We start from the raw sequence: 20,053 nt of genomic DNA, 5'->3' as shown, positions 1-20,053 counted from the left end.
ACGGTGCTCTGAGGGGAAGGCCAGATGCCTAGCAAGTGATGCTGTCTTGAGAAGCAGCTGCCTCAGGTAGGTCACCTCCATCTGTAGCCATTCCAATGGGCCGTGGACCTGTATCTCCACTGACCAGTGAAATGGCTAGTCTAATGGCATCTATCAGATCCTGAAATCCTTAAGAGATAGCGGCCTTCAATCCAACCCTCAGGGTCTGGAAGCAGGTACACAGGGTGCTGTCTACTTTCCCCCTTATTACCACCAGAGCTGCTGTCTGTGCTTCTGTGTAGGAGGCGGCACTGACTGTTCCCTGGCTGCTTCTGAGGTGGGGGCGTGCTGTTGCAGATTCCAATTAAACTGCCAGATATGCCACTGATGCCTGTGATTAAGAAAAAGCTTCCTTGATGCTGCCGCAAATGAGAACCAAATACAAAAATCTTGCTGTTGTATAAAAACTTTGCTTTTCTGTCTCGGGAGCTCCTGAGGGAGTGCTGCTGCTGCTAGGGAGGAGCAGGAAGCAGCCCCAGCATATCAGCTTCCACCAAGTCTTCCAGACCCCACAAGCACGAGTACAAGAATATCCACATCAGAGGAATCAAGTAGGGGGAGTCTGGAGGGAGAACCTGATTAAATACAGAGTACCCGTGAGGAGGTGAAACCAGAGGTGGCAACAGGCAAGCGACAAGAGGAATGGAGGGTTAGCGACAGAAGGGCAGCTGTAGAACCCACTGATTCGTACTGGTCTGACATCTGTGTAGGTATGCAAGAGGGTTTCAGGAGCCTGTACAGCACGACGGAGCAATCTGAGGGGGAGCCCCAGAGGACAGAGAGCAGATGCAATTTTGCTCGCCAATGCTGCTTCTGTCACCATCAAAACTTTGGGCTCCAGCTTACAAGAGGTAAACGATTCTGGCCTGGAGAGGCTAAGGAATTGGACTGAGCAGACTTTGATGGTAGGCTTCATGCTCCTTAGTGGCAGTCAATGGTCACACAGATCTCAGGACATCCACAGCAGCATCTAGCAGCTGGGTCATTGTAGGTAGAGAGACAGATGAGGACTTAACCTCCCAGAAAGATGACCCATCTGCATCTCCCAGCTGGCCCCTTTAGAGGATTACAGAAGAAGCAGGTAAAACAAACAACTGAAGAAGAGACAATCTATGCATCAGGGAAATAAACCAGTTCCACCTTCCTTGGAATGTGTTGTGCTGATTTTTTTAGTCAGATGGGACATATGAATGTTAATGTTGAGGACCATCATGTAAGGATGGTGGTCAAGCTGGGGGATTAGGCTCAGCATGTTAGGACAGGAGCTAGTGTAGGATGAAGAGGACTACAAGACCATTAATACAGGGGCTCAAGTGCTACTTTTAACTGAAAATCATGTCAAACACTAATACCCGCTGACCTCAATCATTTCTCCTTGCTCTTCCTTTTCTTCTTTCTCCTCCTCTGCCAAGGCTGCAATACATAGCAGATACAGATGACCATGAGGACTTTTTCAGGGCTGTACAGGAGGACCACACCTGATCTGTCCAGACAATAGAATCTCTGTTCTAACATGAGAATCGTATGTTCCCCCAGAATTCAGTAGAAAACACAAGCCCCATTGTATTTTCCTTTGGCCTCAGTGTTGGGGGACGGGTGTTTCTGACTGGTGCTAATAGCCAGGGTTCCAGGATATAACTTAGATCTCCCAACTCTAGCCAACTGTCTAGTCCACTTAAAAATAGTACTAGCACAGAGGATTGGGGCAAGATGAAGGCATCATGGATACTGCTGAGGTATCTCGCAGTCACCTGCATTATTCTATTCTTATGGTCTGACACTACCTAATACATGAGCCACATGAAGGTAGGATGTTGGTTCACAGCTGTGATTCCCCACATGGAAAGTTGCCAATCTCAACCATACCATTAAGAAACAACACAAAGCAGCAATCAAGCACTCCTCCACAGGGAAAATCTGAAGATGAGTCACTTTAGGGGGTGGGGAAGCTCTGAGGCGGCCCAGTAATCAGCTCTAGAGGGGTATTTAACAGAGACCTGGGAGCAGGTCACCTAGCTACTCACCGAATACCTAAAGAGAGATTTAAAAATTAGAAAAGATAAATAAATGACACAAGCCAATAATATTCCAGCAATAAAGTAATATCAAAAATTATAGTTTCAGTGTTGCTAGCATGATTGTTCAGCCATTTAATTCCAAGCATTATTCGTTAGATCTCTTAAAAGCTGATGATGAGGCAAGTGTTAAACTCCAATCTATTTATAGGTTTCACCGGTTACAGAATTCTTTGCCATAACACTATTAAAACAATGTTACTTCAAAGCCTTCACAAAAGGAAATTTCAGATATAAAAGGCTGTTGTTGCCAAGCCTTCTGGCTTGTGTGTTGCTCTTCATACTAGAATAGATTCCAAGTTTAATTTCTTAGTTTAGGTCCTTCCCTTCCCTGCTCTCCCTCAGAGCTGCTTGGTTTATTTTAATTGGCACCTTAGCAAAAGGAACAGTAAAGTTAGATAAAAGTGTTAGTTTAATGACATGAGGCATTTCCAAAATATAATGTTAGAAAGATGCCACTGCAGCCCTTAATTATCAAAAGCAGCAACCAAGGAAGCATTGTATACATTTATTCACTTTATTAAGTATATTGGCTGGAAAATTTCCCAGTAATCAACAGCTAATTATTTTCCAACATATATTTTCACAGTTGAAGCTAGGGTTTTAAGAAAATTTTTAAAATTGAAAAGATTGCAGTTTTCACAATAACACTATTTATTTTATCCATGGAATCGTCTTTTGTGCTTTTTAATACCTTCATTAAAGTTTAACTGAAAAGCCTCAGCCTACCTCAAAAGCCTAGGTTTGGACTTTATATTCTTGTGGTCTGACACTACCTAATACATGAGCCGCAGGAAGATAGGATGTTGGTTTACAGCTGTGATTCCCCATATGGAAAGTTGAAGGAATAGAGAGTTGTATTTCTAAGTTTGCAGATGATACTAAATTAGGAGGGACAGTAAGTAGTGCAGATGGGAGCAAGAAGTTGCAAAGGGCATATGGAGTTTAATGTGGGCAAGTGTGAGGTCATCCACTTTTGACCTATGAAATATAAAGTGCAGCATTTTCTAAATGGTGAGAAACTAAGAATTGGAGAGGAACAAAGAGATTTGGGACTCCAAGTACACAAATCATTAAAAGCTAGTAGACAGGTACAAAAATCAAATCAAAGAGGCTAATGGAATGTTGGCCTTGATATCAACGGGTCTGGAATACAAAGTGGGGGGGGAAGTTATGCTTCAGTTGTATAAAGCCTTGGTCAGACCCCCATCTGGAGTTCAGCATTCAGTGTTGGGCACCGCACCTCAGGAAGGATATTTTGGCCTTGGAGGGGGTCCAGCACAGATTCATCAGAATGATACCGGGGCTTAAAGGGTTAAATTATGAGGACAGGCTGCGTAAACTTGGCTTGTATTTCCTTGAGTATAGAAGATTGAGGGGTGATCTGATCGAGGTGTTTAAAATGTTAAAAGGATTTGATAGGGTAGATATGGAGAAGCTATTTCCTCTTGTGGGGGAATTAAGAATAAGTGGGCATAATCTTAAAATTAGAACTAGGCAATTCTGGGGCAAAATCAGGAAGTATTTTTTCATACAAAGGTTAGTAGAAATCTGGAACTCTCTCCATCAAAAGGCTATGGATGCTAGGACTATTGGAGCTTTCAAGACTGAGATAGATTTTTGTTAGGTAACGGTATCAAGAGATATGAAGCAAAGGTGGGTGAATACAGTTGAGGTACAGATCAGCCATGAGGGGCTGAATGGCCTACTCCTGTTACCAATGTTCTGATGTTCTCCACTCTCATCTCCTTAAATTGCTTACACTTGCTAGGGTACAGTTCCATGCAGCCCACGCATTGCTAAATCAGGCATTGTTCATGAATGAGCCTTACCTCAAACAGCAAATACAAGGAACTCTTTATGTTCAAGAATGGAAGCATTCGGGGGGTGATCGGTGACTTCTGCAGAAATAGGCGTAAAGTTAGCAGGGCGCCACACTAACCTCCCAAAGCCAACATTGGGAGGTCCAAACCATTTTCGGGATCGGACCTCACTTAAAATGCCACCAGCAAACTGCAGGCACCAAATGGGCACCCCACTGCCAATTGTTGGTTGTGGGAGGGCGGGAAATCGACCAGCTCACACGCTTAACCAGTTGGGGGGTTAAGGCAATCTCGAGTTTGCGGGGGGAACCTTGCATGAGCCAGCACTGGACCGGAGATTCTTTGTGGGTGGGCCTAGGAGGAGTACTTCCTGCTCCTCCTAGCCCAACAAACATAGAAATTAAAAATTTCTTCAGCTGTTCCGTTAAGGATCGCTGGTTAAGCCGTTCAACACTTGGTACAAATGGACGGAGTGGGCAAGGCGCACGTTCCACACGTATGTACCTGCAAATTGCAATTGTGGTCCAACAAACTGGTCCAGGACCCCTATTTGCATATTTAAGCAGCTTCCCACCAGGAACTGGAAGGCGTGCTGCTCGCTCATTTATAGGCCTGAAAATTGCATCAGGCAGCCTTGGGCATCAATGGGGCTGCAGAGGTGCCTCTCCCCCATATTTTCAACTGTCAGCTGCCTACTTTTCCATTGAGAAATGGGCGGCTGGCAGTTAAAAACTCCCCCTCCAAGTTCAAACCCCTTCAGCCTGACCTTTGCCCTTCTCACAGCACCGAAATGACCCTGTCATGAATGTCATTGTCTGTCAATATGACTATGGTGCTTTAACTCGCCTTATTCTCTTGATCTCTCCCCAACATTTGATACCACACCACCTTCCTGCAATGCCTCTCCTCCATCAGTCAACTCCATGAGACTGCCCATGCATGGTTCCATTCCTATCTACCTGAACACAGCCAGCTATGACTTCTCTTCCCTCCCATGCACCAACATCTCTGGGGTCTCCCAAGGACTATTCTTGCACCTCCCCCCTCCTCTTTCTCAGCAATATGCTGCCCCTCTTCGCATAATCTCAAGCATAGGGTCAGCTTTCATAGGTACACTGATGTTACCCAGCTCTATCTCTTCATCACTTCTTGCAAACCCTTAACCGCCTCTGTGCTACAAGACTGCATATTTGGCATCAAATTAAGGAAGAGTCACAACTTCCTCCACCCCATAAACTCCATTGATTCTATTCCCCCTCCACCCCCCCCCCCCCCCCCCGACCCCCAGCTACTCTGAAGCTGAATCAGACTGTTCACAATCTTGTGTGGTGCTCAACCCTGAGCTGAGCTTTAAATCCCTTATCTTATCCATCACCAAAACTGGTTACTTCCACCACCACAACAATGTGCACCTCAACCCCTACCTCAGGTCCTCTGCCACTGAAATCCTTATACTTGTCTTTGTCACCTTCAGACTTTACTACTCTAACGTTCTCCTTGCTGGTCTCCCACCCTGCACACTCCATAAACTCCAACCTGTCCAAAACTCTGTCACACACATCCTTTCCTGCACCCAGTCCTGCTTGCCCATGACCCCTGCTCTCACTCATCTACATCAGCTGCCCTCCCCCAGTGAATTGAATTCAAAATTCTTGTCCTTTTATATAGATCCTTCCATGACCTTGCCCTATGCTATCTCAGCAATCTCCTCCATCTCTATGTTCCCTTCCAATCACTCCATTTCTCTAACTCTGGCTTTTTGTGCACTGGACCCTCTCTTCACCCTACCACCGGTGTTCAGTGATCTGGGCCCTACTTGCTTTCTAATTTCCACTCTAAAACCAATTGCTTCTCCAACTTTCCATCTTTAAAACCTCCTCAGAAACAAACTCTGCTACCAAGCCTTCGGTCACCCATCGTAATCTCTCTCTTCCTGGCTTGGCGCCTGATTTCCCATACCCATCTGTGAAGCACCTTGGGGCTTTCTTTACATTAAAGGAACATAGAACATAGGAATATAGGAACAGGAGTAGGCCATTCAGCCCCTTGTGCCTGCTCTGCCATTTGATAAGATCATGGCTGATCTGTGATCTAACTCCATATACCTGTCTTTGGCCCATATCCCTTAATACCTTTGGTTGCCAAAAAGCTATCTATCTCAGATTTAAATTTAGCAATTGAGCTAGTATCAATTGCCGTTTGCAGAAGAGAGTTCCAAACTTCTACAACCCTTTGTGTGTAGAAATGTTTTCTAATCTCACTCCTGAAAAGTCTGGCTCTAATTTTTAGATTGTGCCCCCTACTCCTAAAATCCCCAACCAGCGGAAATAGTTTCTTTCTATCCACCCTATCTGTTCCTCTTAATATCTTATAAACTTTGATCAGATCACCCCTTAGCCTTCGAAACTCCAGAGAATACAGCCCCAATTTGTGTAATCTCTCCTCGTAACTTAACCCTTGAAGTCCGAGTATCATTCTAGTAAACCTACGCTGCACGCCCTCCAAGGCCAATATGTCCTTCCGAAGGTGCGGTGCCCAGAACTGCTCACAGTATTCCAGGTGCGGTCTAACCAGGGCTTTGTATAGCTGCAGCATAACTTCTGCCCCCTTGTACTCCAGTCCTCTAGATATAAAGGCCAGCATTCCATTAGCCTTATTGATTATTTTCTGCACCTGTTCATGACACTTCAATGATCTATGTACCTGTACCTCTAAATCCCTTTGGACATCCACTGTTTTTAGCTTTTTACCATTTAGAAAGTACCCTGTTCTATCCTTTTTTGATCCAAAATGGATGACCTCACATTTGCCTACATTGAATTCCATTTGCCACAGTTTTGCCCATTCACCTAATGTATCAACATCGCTTTGTAATTTTATGTTTTCATCTACACTGCTTACAATGCCACCAATCTTTGTGTCAAGGCACTATATAAATGCAAGTTGTTGTTGATAATGTGTTACAGGATGCAGGAGCACTTAGCATTGGCTTTAAATGCAAGTTGGGAAAACATTCCTGGAAAAGGTGTTAGTAAAATTGTTTTCAGTGTCCTTAAAATGTTTCTGAGAGCTCTACAATTAGGATTCTTGATTGGGCCCCATTTCCAGAAAAACCTTGGTTATGACTTTTACACTTTGAACATTAGTTTGTAATCTATTAATAGCTTTTTGGTTTTGTGCTTTACAAACTGTTATGAGTTAGCAGCGAAGATGGATCACTATATTCAGCTGAGTTTTGTTTGCCAGATGCTATAGATGCAGTTTTGAACACATTTTTCATAACATTCATAGTAGGAGGCCATTCGGCCCATTGTGCCTATGCCAGCACTTTGAAAGAGCTATTCATTTAGTCCCATTCACCTGCTTTTTCCCCATAGTCCTGGAGCTGTTTTCCCTTCAACTATTCATCCAATTCCCTTTTGAAAGTTACCATTGAATCTGTTTCCACCATCCTTTCAGGCAGTGTATTCCAGATCGTTAGAATTCGCTGTGTAAAAAATGTTTCCTCATGTCGCCTCTGGCTCTTTTGCCGATCACCTTAAAGCTGTGTCCTCTGGTTACCAACCCTTCTGCCACTGGAAACAGTTTCTCCTTATTTACTCTATCAAAACAGTTCATGATTTTGAACACCTCTATCAAATCTCCCCTTAATGTTCTCTATTCTAAGGAGAACAATCCCAGCTTCTCCAGTCTCTCCACATAACTGAAGTCCCTCATCCCTGGCACCATTCTAGTAAATCTCTTCTGCATCCTCTCTAAGGCCTTGACATCCTTCCTAAAGTTCGGTGCCCACAAATACACCAGCTGAGGCCTAACCCGAGTTTTACAAAGGTTTGGCATAACTTGCTTGCTTTTATACTCTATGCCTCTATTAATACAGCCCAGGATCCTATATGCTTTTTTAACAGCCTTCTCAACTTGTCCTGTCCACCTTCAAAGATTTGTGTACATACACCCCCAGGACTCTCTGTTCCTGCACCCCCTTTAAAATTGTACCATTTAGGTTATATTGCCTCTCCTCATTTTTCCTACCAAAATGTATCACTTCAAACTTCTCTGCTATATAGAGATTTACTAATTATCAATTTTATTTCTGAATCAAATAAGTGAAGATTTATTTGGAAGCAATATTATTTTCTTCATTCTTTGTAATATATTATTGTCTCCCTCTTCTCCTTCTGAAACAAAAGACATAGGCATCCTGCTCCCAGCTGCTCTATAAGCAGCGAGGCCTGAGGCACTTCCCCATGACAGCATAAATGAGACTGGGAACACATCACATGATGGTTCAAGGATGTAAACTCACGTTCTCTGTTCCAAGGCATCCTTTATTTTCTCAAGTTTTTAAAATAAAATCACTGTCATTAATAGTCACCTCTTGTGTCACAATTATCAACACATAATTTATTTTTTGTTTACTATGCAGTGTTGTTAAATGGTCGATTAAAGGCACAACAATATGTGCAAATGCATCATTATCCATCGCTAAATGGGTGAGCACTTCCTTCTGTCAGCAGGAGATCCTTTTTTTCACTAATGACCTGATGACTGATGAAGCAACAATCCTTTTAATTGCTACATGGCAAGCCACAGCGTGCGAGTGCCCAGTATAAAAACAGAGCTGACTCCAGCATGAAGAAACAAAGGCTTTTTATCCATCCAGTCACTACTGAGCTCAGAGTTCAATTAATTTGTCTCCCTTGGGTTTTTCTGCTTGTCTGACCTGTAGTGACAGGCACTGCTGTCTTAAAACAAGATTGGTAAGTGTTTCTCCCTAAGCTGCTCTGTGACTGATTATCAACATGCCCTATTGCCAGGAGATGTGTGGTATCACTCGTGTGAAAGGAATTCTGTTTGATGTTTTTTCTCACATCACTGCACTGTGAATTTATTAACAAAATGCATTGGGTGAAAATTGCTCAGGGATTTTGCATGTTTAACCTTATAATTTATACAAAATGATCTCCTCATTTTCTGGCTGGCTGAACAATGATCTTACAAAGAACACTCATGTAAATCAGTTGAATTCATTTTGATTTGGAATAATTGAAGGAATAGGAAATTAAATATGTTACTCACAACAATTGCCTTTCAGGTTTGAATTTCTTTACTTGTTGCTAGTTATGCTATAGAGCTTGCTCAGATGCCAGACAGTAAAGCTGGCTGAAAATCCCATGGTCCACACTATGTTGCTAGAACTTTCAAAATGATGGATAATGTAAGAATTAACAGCAACTTCCATAATTTTAGGCAGTACACATGTAAGAGCAAATAAGGTGTTAGTTGGAAGGGTAAGAGGAATCACCTTTCCTGGGACAGAATGAGCATGACAAAATTCCCAAGCGAATCCATAGGTGGTCTTGGAGTAAGATATGCATAGGGCAGTGGTAAACCTGGAGGCACACAGTTTGAGGACAATGGGAGGGGTACCATTGAACCAGAGATCTTGTAGAGATCAGATAATTTGTCAGACATGGTGAAGATAAAGCTTGCTGCCTGTGTTACAAATTTAGCGTCTTACCTTAGATATTCTCTTGGGTACAGTGATGCTAGTCACTCCTGTAAGCGGTCTGAGCATCTTGCATTTAGTGGTGTGCCCATACTGGCTAATATCTTTATGATAACATAACCCAGGGGTGTAACAATAGTATCTCCCTTTGAACTGGATACCGTATCTTTCGCGGGCATACTCCTTCAGTCTCTCCAATGGTGGACTGAGCAAACATTTAGTGAGATGAGGCCAGATATGAATCATCAAGTTGCTTTATTGCACAGCAAGTAAGCATACAGAGCAACAATTGTGATCCAATTGATTTAATTCAATCAATACAACTTGCCTTCATGCAATAATACAAAATAATGAATATGCTCCGCTTCCCACATCAGTGCATCATTATCTGACTTAAACAAAATAACTTCTAAGTACTGTGTTCGGTATGGCCATGTTCCATATAGAACCAGCTGGAATACCTGCTGTGTACATCATATAAGATTAGGGCCCATTCAATGTGTAAGTCAGCTCGGAGTGCAGTGAGGCGGTGGGGGGAGACTAACACCAGGTGAGACCTGAATACATTTAATCCCAGCCCAGGCTGTGAGTTTCCATTGGGGTCTGTTTAGGTCAGAACCTCCAATCACCCCAAACAGAGCCCCTGACATGAGAGGGGGTGGGCCGAAGGGACAAAATTCCCACATTGGAGATTTCTTTAGCCCCAGTCCAATGCACAGAAACCTGGATGCCAGCCTTCACCTAGCGTTCACAGCTACTCTTTATGCAATAAACTCTCAAAATAACTGGTGAAGCGTAGACCCCCCCACCCCCACCACCCACCCTATCAAAATACTGGTAGCCGTACTCAAATTGCCCCCTTAGGCCTGTCCACCAGCTGGGTCAAGACAATCACTGAGCAACCTGCTTCTAGGCCTTCACATATTCAGAGGGCTTGAAATGGTAGTTGGGAATTTGGCTATATAGAGAACCTGAGTAAGCTAGTTCAACGAGGATTTAAATTTCACAGGAGCAGGAAAGCTATGCATTTCATCAAATACAGTGAAACCTGTACAAACAGATACCCCCAGAAAACGGACACCTGCAAAAATGGACACTTATTGACAGTCCCAAATAACTGTAACAGATACAAACTCCATCTTGAAACCACGGACACTTGGAAATGACGAACTTTGGACAGCCTTCAATGCACCAAGTCCGTTTACAACTTAAAACATGGGACACGCAGGTGAGTCCGAGGCAGCAGCGGGTGAAAGAAATGGCTTTTGTGTAATGGGGAGCTCTTTACTCAGCATCCATAGCAGCACAGAAACCGCTCTCTCTCTGGGGCAGAATGCTTGCACAGCTCTGTCCCGGGGATAGAACAGTTTCTCTGCTGCTATGGATGCTGGATAAAGAACTCCATATTTGACAAAGCCAGGACTGTACTGGGCAACACCACATCTCACTCCACCAGTATGTCAGGTCCTGATGAGCTGCTAACAGTCCCCTACCCACCCCCCAGCACATCAAACATTAGCAGCTGCAGCACACGGAGGAGGTCTGCAGGACATTAATCCCTCCCCAATTTGGCTGAGATCTCCCAGATACTCTGGTCCTACAGCAGCCACCTCGCCCTGTGCAGGCTGCCAACGTAGCAGATCCCAGGTTCAGGACATCCCTCCCTCAATTGGAAAAAACTCCGGGATGGCAATGAACTGGGAAACCCAATGAACAGAAAATGAGCTGAAATCACATCCCGCTGGCAGGGCTCTAGAATTAGGCACGATCCCAGGTGAGGGCAAAAAAAAGGAATGCTGCAGGAGATAAGCCAATTGTGGGATATTTGGCTCATCCAGTTTACTGTACATACAATGACCATTTTGAAAATAAGGTTACCTACAAAAAAAGGACACCTGACGCAAGTCCCTTAGGTGTCCCTAATTTACAGGTTTCACTGTACACACTTCAGCTGAAATCTCTATATCTTACTAAAAATTTTGCAAATGGTGTTCACCTCATGTGCACAAATCTTATTTCCTGGTGTACACAAATTTTACTCACACTTTAGTTGCAACTTTGCCCTGTTGTAAGTTGGTGTGTCAACAGTTCTGATTCAATTTTGCTATGTCAACACTCACCATCACAGTCTATTGATGAATAAATTGAATCACTCAATATGCTTTCTCAAAAAATTTTGATCCACCATTTTGGTGGGTGCAATTGAATTTCTAGGCCCTAGTGTCCAAAATAAACAATATATAAAATTCTCAAAATACATATTTCATAATAACATGATCAAAATGTATCCATTAATTTGCTTTTTTTGCATCTTTTAATACCTTTATTAAAGTCTAGGCTTGAAGGCCTTAACTTCTTCCAAAAGCTGTGGCTTGGACTTGATAGAGGATAAATGAATAAACAGGTAAAGTAATAAAGTCACTTATTTACAGCTTTCACGGAATAACGGACAGAGTTGTGGAATTTGATTCCAAAAACACCAGTAAAAATCCCGGTATATCATTTAATAAAAATGGAATTTGTCTTATTAAGTCACTGCAAATCAACAGCCCTGATGTGATTCCCTACATGGCAAAAGACCCCTATTGTTATAAACAGTGTATCCTCCGACTCACCATGAACAACACCCCAGGTGATGTTTTATTTTTAAATACCACACAGACCAGGAGCGTTCCATGTTTGATCCCTGGTTACTACTGAGATAGTTGATCTCAGCCAGGGTGACAGTGAAAGCGCGATAATTGCTCTTGGTGCTCTTGGGATAGTGAAAGGAAAATCAGCTAGGATCACTGACAATCCAGTGACACCTGCAGTAAGGTATACATCTGTAGATGTCAGGTGAGGATAGAATCCAGCTCAGCCTTGAGATGCTAGAGTCAGAAAGCATGTCGACACTCACCTATTTAACTATAGCCCTTCAGGAGAAGAGATGGGGCTAGGCGATATCGGTAAAAATCACATTACAATTATTTTAAACATGCCAAAGTAAATATATGTAACATCAGGTAAAATCTACACTTTAGCTAATACAAAGGAAAAGAACTGAACATGATTAAAATATAACATCTCTGATCGCTGAATTTGACCAGTACAAACAATAAAGACCCTAGAGAAAGGTTCATTTTGCTCACGCAAAATATAAGATCATGGTTACATTGCAGTAATTTGAAATATTGCTTTGGGTCAACTAAAGACTAGTTAGAGACTGACACAACTTCTAATTTTTGAATTTTTGTTGTCAACATGTGCTTTCAACAAAACAAAAACCTTCAGGCATCAGCACCAAGTCATAAGTATATCAGAATTATCACCTAATAAATGTGTTTTGAAACCACAGGAATTTGCTACAATGAGTTTTTTCTAGTTTTCCCCACTCTTCCAAGTCTGTCAGCTTGACTCAGTTAGTAGCACTGTCACTTGTGAGTCAGAAATAATAGTCCAGGCTGACCATCCAGTGCGGCACTAAGGGCCTTTTTTCAAATATGAAATAATGTGCAACCCTAGATAGGGTGTAGGCTATTTGACTGTGGAGGCCTTCACAACATATTCTGGTCCCCACCTCACCTATAAATTTGCAGGGCTACGGGGAAAGAGTGGGGGAATGGGATTAACTGGATTGCTCTTACAAAGAGCCAGCACGGGCTCAATGGACCGAATGGCCTCCTTCTGTGCTGTAATCATTCTATGATTCTATGATTCAAACATCAATAGACATGCACCTTGCAGTAGGGGTCACTGGGTAGCAGGAACCCTGGCTGATTTTACACCCTCTCAGCCCAGTAGTACACTGAAGCCAATTGTAGCTCCAGCTGTGATCAGCTGATTCAGCACAGCCATGGAAGTGCCTTTACCCACTAGGCCATCAAGGGAACCTTTATTATATTTTTATTTCAAATCTGTTAAGTGAATGAGCAGCAAGTCGCCAAGGCTTCTTCGACGGCAACTCCCAGATCCACAGCCTCCAACATCTATAAGGACAAGGGCAATAGGTGCACGGAAACACCATTACCTCTAAGCTCCCCTCCAAGTCACACACCATCCTGAAGCAGACGTTTATCGCCATTCCTTCATTGTAGCTGGGTCACAATCCTGGAACTCCCAACCTAGCAGCATTGTGGGAGTACCTTCATCGTAGCGGTTCAAGAAAGCCCACCACCTCCTTCTCAAGGCTAAAAAGGGATGGACAATAAATGCCAGCTTTGTCAGCAATGCTTACATCCCGAAGAATGATTTTTAAAAATTCAACGTTTTAGTATTTTACCTGGAGTGCAGATTATTGATTCTTCAGTGCTCAGACCCAAAATGAACTACAACGTATTGTCTCATCTGTAGTTTAACTAAGGTACATCAAAATTGCAAGAAAGCTGCTACAAAAACTAAGGAATAAAATACCTCATCACAGCCTTGATCCAGACATGGACACAAGAGCTGAAAATCAGAGGAGAGGTGATAGGACCTGCCCTCGACTTCAAAGCAGCATTCAACCAAGAATGGCACTAAGGAGCCCCATCAAAACTGAGGTCAAGCGGAAAACCTTCCAATGGCTGGAGTCATAACTGACACAAAGCTAAAAGTTTGTGGTTGTTTGAGACCAATCATCGCAGCCTCAGGACATTGCTGCAGAAATTCCTCAGGGAAGCATTTCGGTCCAACCATCTTTAGTCGCTTCATCAATTACCTTCCCTCCATCATAAGGTTAGGACTAGAGCAGGTTGAAGATGATTCCACAGTATTCAGCTCCATTCACAACTCCTCCGATAATGATGGAGCCCATGCCAGACAGCAGAAGAACCTGGATAATTGCTAGGTAATGATCATCTTCAACAAGAGAACGTCCAGCTATCTTTTGCTGACCTTCAACATCGCCACCTATGATGAATGGCTTCTGAAAGCCTCCTGACCCCTGAAAGTTTTTCCACCATCTACAAGGGTCAAGTCAGGAGTGTGATGGAATACTTTCTACTCACCTGGATGGATGCATTGGCAACAAAACTCAAGAAGCTCGACACCATTCAGGACAGAGCAGTTCATTTGATTGCCGGCCCTGCCACCAGACGCAATAGCCACCTCCTCCACCATTAGTGCACTGTGACTGCAGTATATACAATCTATAGGATGCACTGCAGAAACTCACCAAGGTTACTTCAACAGCACTTCCCTCCCCTGTAATCTCTGCCACTGAGAAACAGAAGACCTGCAATAGTTTGGGAACATCATCACCTCCAAGTTCCCCTCCAAGTCACGCACCATGCTGACTTGGACATATATCACCATTCCTTCAATGTCACTCTGTCAAAATCCTGGAATTCCCAAGCTAACACCATCGTGAGAGCACCATGAGTATAAGGACTGCAGTGGTTCAAGGAGAAAGACCACCACCGTCTTCTCTTGGCAACTAGGTATGGACAATAAATGCGGCCTTGCCAGCTTCACCCATATCCTGAGAACAAATATAAAAAAAGGGATAATTTTACCAATTTCCACTCGTAGCATGAAGCTTTACCCACCACAAGTGCATATGGGAAATTTGGAGGCTGTCCGTTCCCAATACGTTGTCCCAGCAGCTGAAGGTCTGAGCTTGGAGTCTAAACTCATAAAATCTCTCTCATAGTATCAGCGAAGCACCATAGAAATGTGACCTCACTGCCAAAATTGTAACGTAAAGGCAACACACATTGAGTAGCTTAATCATAAGACCAGTAAGGTTCCAGGCTCGATCCCGTTAGCTGATCCCAGAAGGGACGGCCATAAGCACACAATTAGCCTAGTGCCTAGGGATAAGGAGGGGAAAATTGGTCAAGGTGCCAGCTCTTGATCATTATCAATGACTTTTGCTGAAAAGTGCATAGGTGTGAAGGTCATGTAAAGACAGAACAGGCTTGACTGTAATTCCCTTTGCAGTCAAATAATGGCCACTTGGATGAGATACCAGAGAGCCTAGAAACCATGGAACTTTATCCCATCAAAGGGTTAACACCTTCAAGAGCAATGGGGAGGCAAGAAAATTTACGAGAAAAGAGTTTTTTTTAATAGGCAACATAAGGGTGTGAATATTTCAACTGAAGCAATGACCATCAAAGCCTTTCATTTAACAGCTGCTTATTTTCAGCAGTGACCAGATCAATGAAATCATCAGGCTCACTCAGCTGACAAGCATACAGCAGGCAGCTGAAGGGCTAATAAGGAGCCTGTAGTTTAAAAGCATATTTCACGCAACAGGGTGATTTACATGTGAAATAATTAAAAGTTCTGTTGTGTTCTACCAAGAAAATAAAACTGTTCATTACTCTCCCACCCTGTGCATTGATGCTTGCAACTGAAAGACATTCCTGGGAATACAATGAGCTCCATCCTTTTTCAAGTGGAAATAATTTATAAGAACAATTCATTTTCACCCAGGTCTTCTTCCCTGCTGCTCTTAGGATAAGAATGATATCACCTGCTGCTGCAAAATTATGACCAGCAATTAACAAGTATTTTGACTTATTTAACTGCCAGCTATTATCTTGTTTATTTTAATAAACATCTGTCTTATGAACAGGGGGAGTGGAATTTAATTACACTGCCTATGGTAATTTGATTGTGTTATCGGTTGCATGTAGAAAGGGTATGAGAGCAGCCATGGACTTTAAAGGGTTTAGCAATCTATTTTAGAGCTCATTTTCTGTTAAATGCTCCGCAGCACTGTGGTAAATATAGGCATCAGAATAATATTACAATTCCATTGGGGATGTGACTCATGACGCTGGAGGAGAGCTCACAAACACCAAAACACATCAGCTCCCTTGCAGGCAGTGTTCAACAGATCAGTTTCTAGATATTAATTAACATATTTATTACCACAGAAGTAAAGGAGCTGAATTAAAGAAATAAAAAAAATGTAACAAAAGAAACTGCAGTTGACAAATATTTGAGATCAGAGTCATTACTGTTTCTGATCAGGTGCCATCATGTGTAGCCAATTCTGTGTAATATTGCAAGAAATTTTCTGGATATTTAAACCTATTTTAAAAAACTAAACCTCTGTGATTTTAAAAAATGCTTAATAAGCCAGAACACTGAATTATTACTACTTATGATCTTAAGAAGTGCATCCCACAATAAATTATATCAAAATCATTTGACTATAAGTTGAAACAAGTTATTCCTGTGTGGATCACTGGAGAGGAGGCTTCATTTAGAACAATGTGTGCTGTTTTGGGAAGCCTACTTTGAAAAGAACATTCATGTACTGGAGAGAGTTCAGAGGAGAGCAACAAGGATGTTTCAGACGTAGGGCTCTAAATTATGAAAAAAAGCCCCTTTGAGCTGAACTTGCTTTTGTTACAGAAAAGAATCTTGAGAGGAGACCTGATGTTAAAATGCCGCAAGGAGTGGGTAATGTAGGTGCAAATTTGATGTGTGAATGCAAAACTGCAAAACATGAGTGTAAAATTAACAAACTGCAAGCAAGACTTGAGGTTTAAGAAAATTTTTATCCCACAGTCATGGAGCTGCTAAAGCAGTTAATGCTTTATCAAAAAATAATGCTGTTTCAAAAGAGCTAGGTGAATCTCTAACTTGGAATAGGATATAAGGATAAATGCAGATACAAACAGTTGAATGTTGTGTGGAACATGATGGTTTTTGAGCTACTGGACTATCGAAATGTTATGCAAAGGAGGGCAATTGGTTTTGGATGAATAAGTAATATCTAAGGTCAAATAGTTTTGCTTGGATAGCAGAGATAAATTTATTGATTGGATTGGATGAAGTTGTAAAACATGCACAAGATCCTAGGTTTTATAAATAGGCCCACAGAGTACAAAACCAAACAAGTATTGCTAAATACAAATCATTGGTGAGGCCACAGTTAAAATATTGTGTCCAGTTTTGGGTGCTTTACTTTAAGATGGATGTCAAAGCGTTAGTGTGGATACAGATGAGATTTACTAAAATGATACTAAGATTGAGAGGCCATAATTATAAAACTATATAAAAAGTGAGACTCTTTTCATGAGAACAGTGAAGGTTAAGAGGAGATCTTATAGAGATTTTCAAAATGATGAGGTATTTTGATGAGGTAAATAGGAAATAATTATTTCCACTGGCCAGTCAGTCAGAAACTGGAGTACATAAATTTAAGATCATAACAAGGGGAACGAAAGGAGATGCTAGGAGGTTTTTTTTAAATGCAGAGGGTTTTCGGACATGGAAAGCGCTGTGAAAACCGTGGCAGAAACAGAATATATAATAGATTTTTAAAGGGAAGTGAATTAATATTTGAAAAAGGACAATTTTGAAGGCTACAGGGAAAGCGTTGGGGAGTGGGACTAAGTAGATAGCACCTTCAGAGAGCTGGCATGGGTATAATGGGCCGAATGGCTTCCCTCTGTGCTATAAAATGCTATGAATCTATAAGTCACTGACACAGCTGATATGACACGATGTGTGGGAAGAAAAAGCTTGATTAGCCAAATGTTCCATGATTTCTTACATTTTTAAGTGCATTTCCGGTGGCATGGTTTGCTACATAGACAGATGCGCTGCGATCTTTGTTGTTACAAAAGGGAAAGGAACATATAGTTTTGGTTTTCATTTTTACTATCCATCAATTTTTGTTGCTGTTTTTACTCCTGTTTCTGTTTCTCTTGACGTCATTGACACATACTCCCACAGGTGACAGCTGCCCACTGGCACCTCACCCAAATGGCCATTCCTCATGTGTAACTGTCAGCCCTGAACTTGTCCGTGGGAATATGAAACAATGCAGCTTTAACTCTGTGCTTAATATTATTGTTTTGTCCTGCCTGAGAGCAGGTGGGGGTACAATACTGCGTGTTTGAAAAAGCTGAGACTATGCAAGAGTTTTTAATTAAAACTGTGGGTGTCATGAAGGTTCACCAGATTGATTCCCGGGATGAGAGGATTATCCTGTGAGGAGAGATTGAGTAGAATGGGCCTATATTCTCTGGAGTTCAGAAGAATGAGAGGTGATCTCATTGAAACTGATAAAATTCTTAGAGGGCTTTACAGGGTAGATGTAGAGAGGCTGTTTCCCTTGGCTGGAGAGTCTAGCACTATGGGTCATAGTCTCAAGAAAAGGGGTCGGGTATTTTGGACTGAGATGAGGAAAAATTTCTTCACTCAGAGGGTTGTGAACCTTTGGAATTCCCTACCCCCGAGGGCTGTGGAAGCTCAGTCGTTGAGTATATTCAAGACTGAGAGCGAAGATTTTTGGACACTAAGGGAGTCTAGGGATGTGGGGATAGGCAGGAAAGTGGAGTTGAGGTAAAAGATCGGCCATGATCTTATTGAATGGTGGAGCAGGCTCGAGAGGCTGTATGGCCTACTCCTGCTCCTATTTCTTATGTTCTTATGTCCTTATGAAATGGGAAACACATCAAAAAAGATAAAGGGCTGGGGGCTGGCTGGAATCTTTGTCTGGTTATTTTAAGCCTCAACTTCAAGTTGTGCAAATGTGGAATGAATAGCTTCATGTAATTTATCCAGGGCGAGGGTGATTTGCATTCTGATTCCCAGAAACAGCCTGCCTCAGGGAAGGAGGAAACTCGCTGCGACAGGCCTCAGGCAGCTGCTACAACATATCGGGGCGGGCTGCTGCCTGCAGCGCGGCTGATGAGGATATTGGGAATTCTTTTTCCCCAGCGCTGGAAAGTTGAACTGATCGCTCCCTATCCGTTCAGCTCCCTGCGGCCCCTTTAAAATTTAAAACCCCCTCGGGACACAATAGCAACCCTGGACACCAGCAACACACATTCCTGTTCCTAGTGCCCAATGTTGCTAAGGCACTAATGATGATGCATCTGTCTATGTATCATTTGCATGCCCTTTGAATATTGCTGCCCGTATCTGGGCAGATCTATTCTATGTCACCTGTCTCTTCCAGCAGAAATTCACAGAGGTGATGGAGGAGAGCGGGGAATGGGGAATGGGCAAAGCAGCTACCGGAGCAACTCTCCACCCAGTCCACTCAAGTTATGCCAGGGAGTCAGCGTAACTCCAGCAGAAAACCTGCCTGCTATGCTGTACTTAGTCATCATCAACGTATCTTTCCCATACCTATTCACACTAAGTTAGATTTTTCATTGGGTTATGTAGTGGATTGGAAAAATGGGTGGAAATCGATTATATCAGATATTTCTGCACCTGACTGGCAACAAGCTCCAAATCAGCAAACAACCAGATGCAGACCTGTACCACCTGTGGCAAGGACCCCTGCAGCTAACATGCACCATAGGGCGGACACTGCCAGTCCCAGTGCTAGTAGTGGTCAGCTGCATCTTCATGTCCTTTTCTTTTGTCTCGTTCCAATGCTGTTCTGTCGGGAGGATGTCCTAGAATGGCAAACAAGGCCATTCTCCTCATTACAACCTGCACTTCCTCCACTTCACCAGCCATCAAAGGGGTGGAATGTTGTGCCACTCCATCAAGTGACCACAGACTCTGTTCCTGTCTCCATATTTATAGTGCCAGCCACTGTGTTTTGCCAGGCATTTTTTTACCGAACCAACCTTTAAAAAGGTTGAAACATACATTAAAAATATCAGCAGCCTTTGTAAAGGCTAATAACATTTTTATCCCCTTTAAAGGCTAAGGGCTACTTA

This window comes from Heptranchias perlo, chromosome 3 (genome assembly GCF_035084215.1).
Source record: "Heptranchias perlo isolate sHepPer1 chromosome 3, sHepPer1.hap1, whole genome shotgun sequence".
Classification (NCBI taxonomy): Eukaryota; Metazoa; Chordata; class Chondrichthyes; order Hexanchiformes; family Hexanchidae; genus Heptranchias; species Heptranchias perlo.
The sequence above is the reverse complement of the archived record's forward strand: the minus strand, read 5'-3'. Positions refer to the sequence as shown.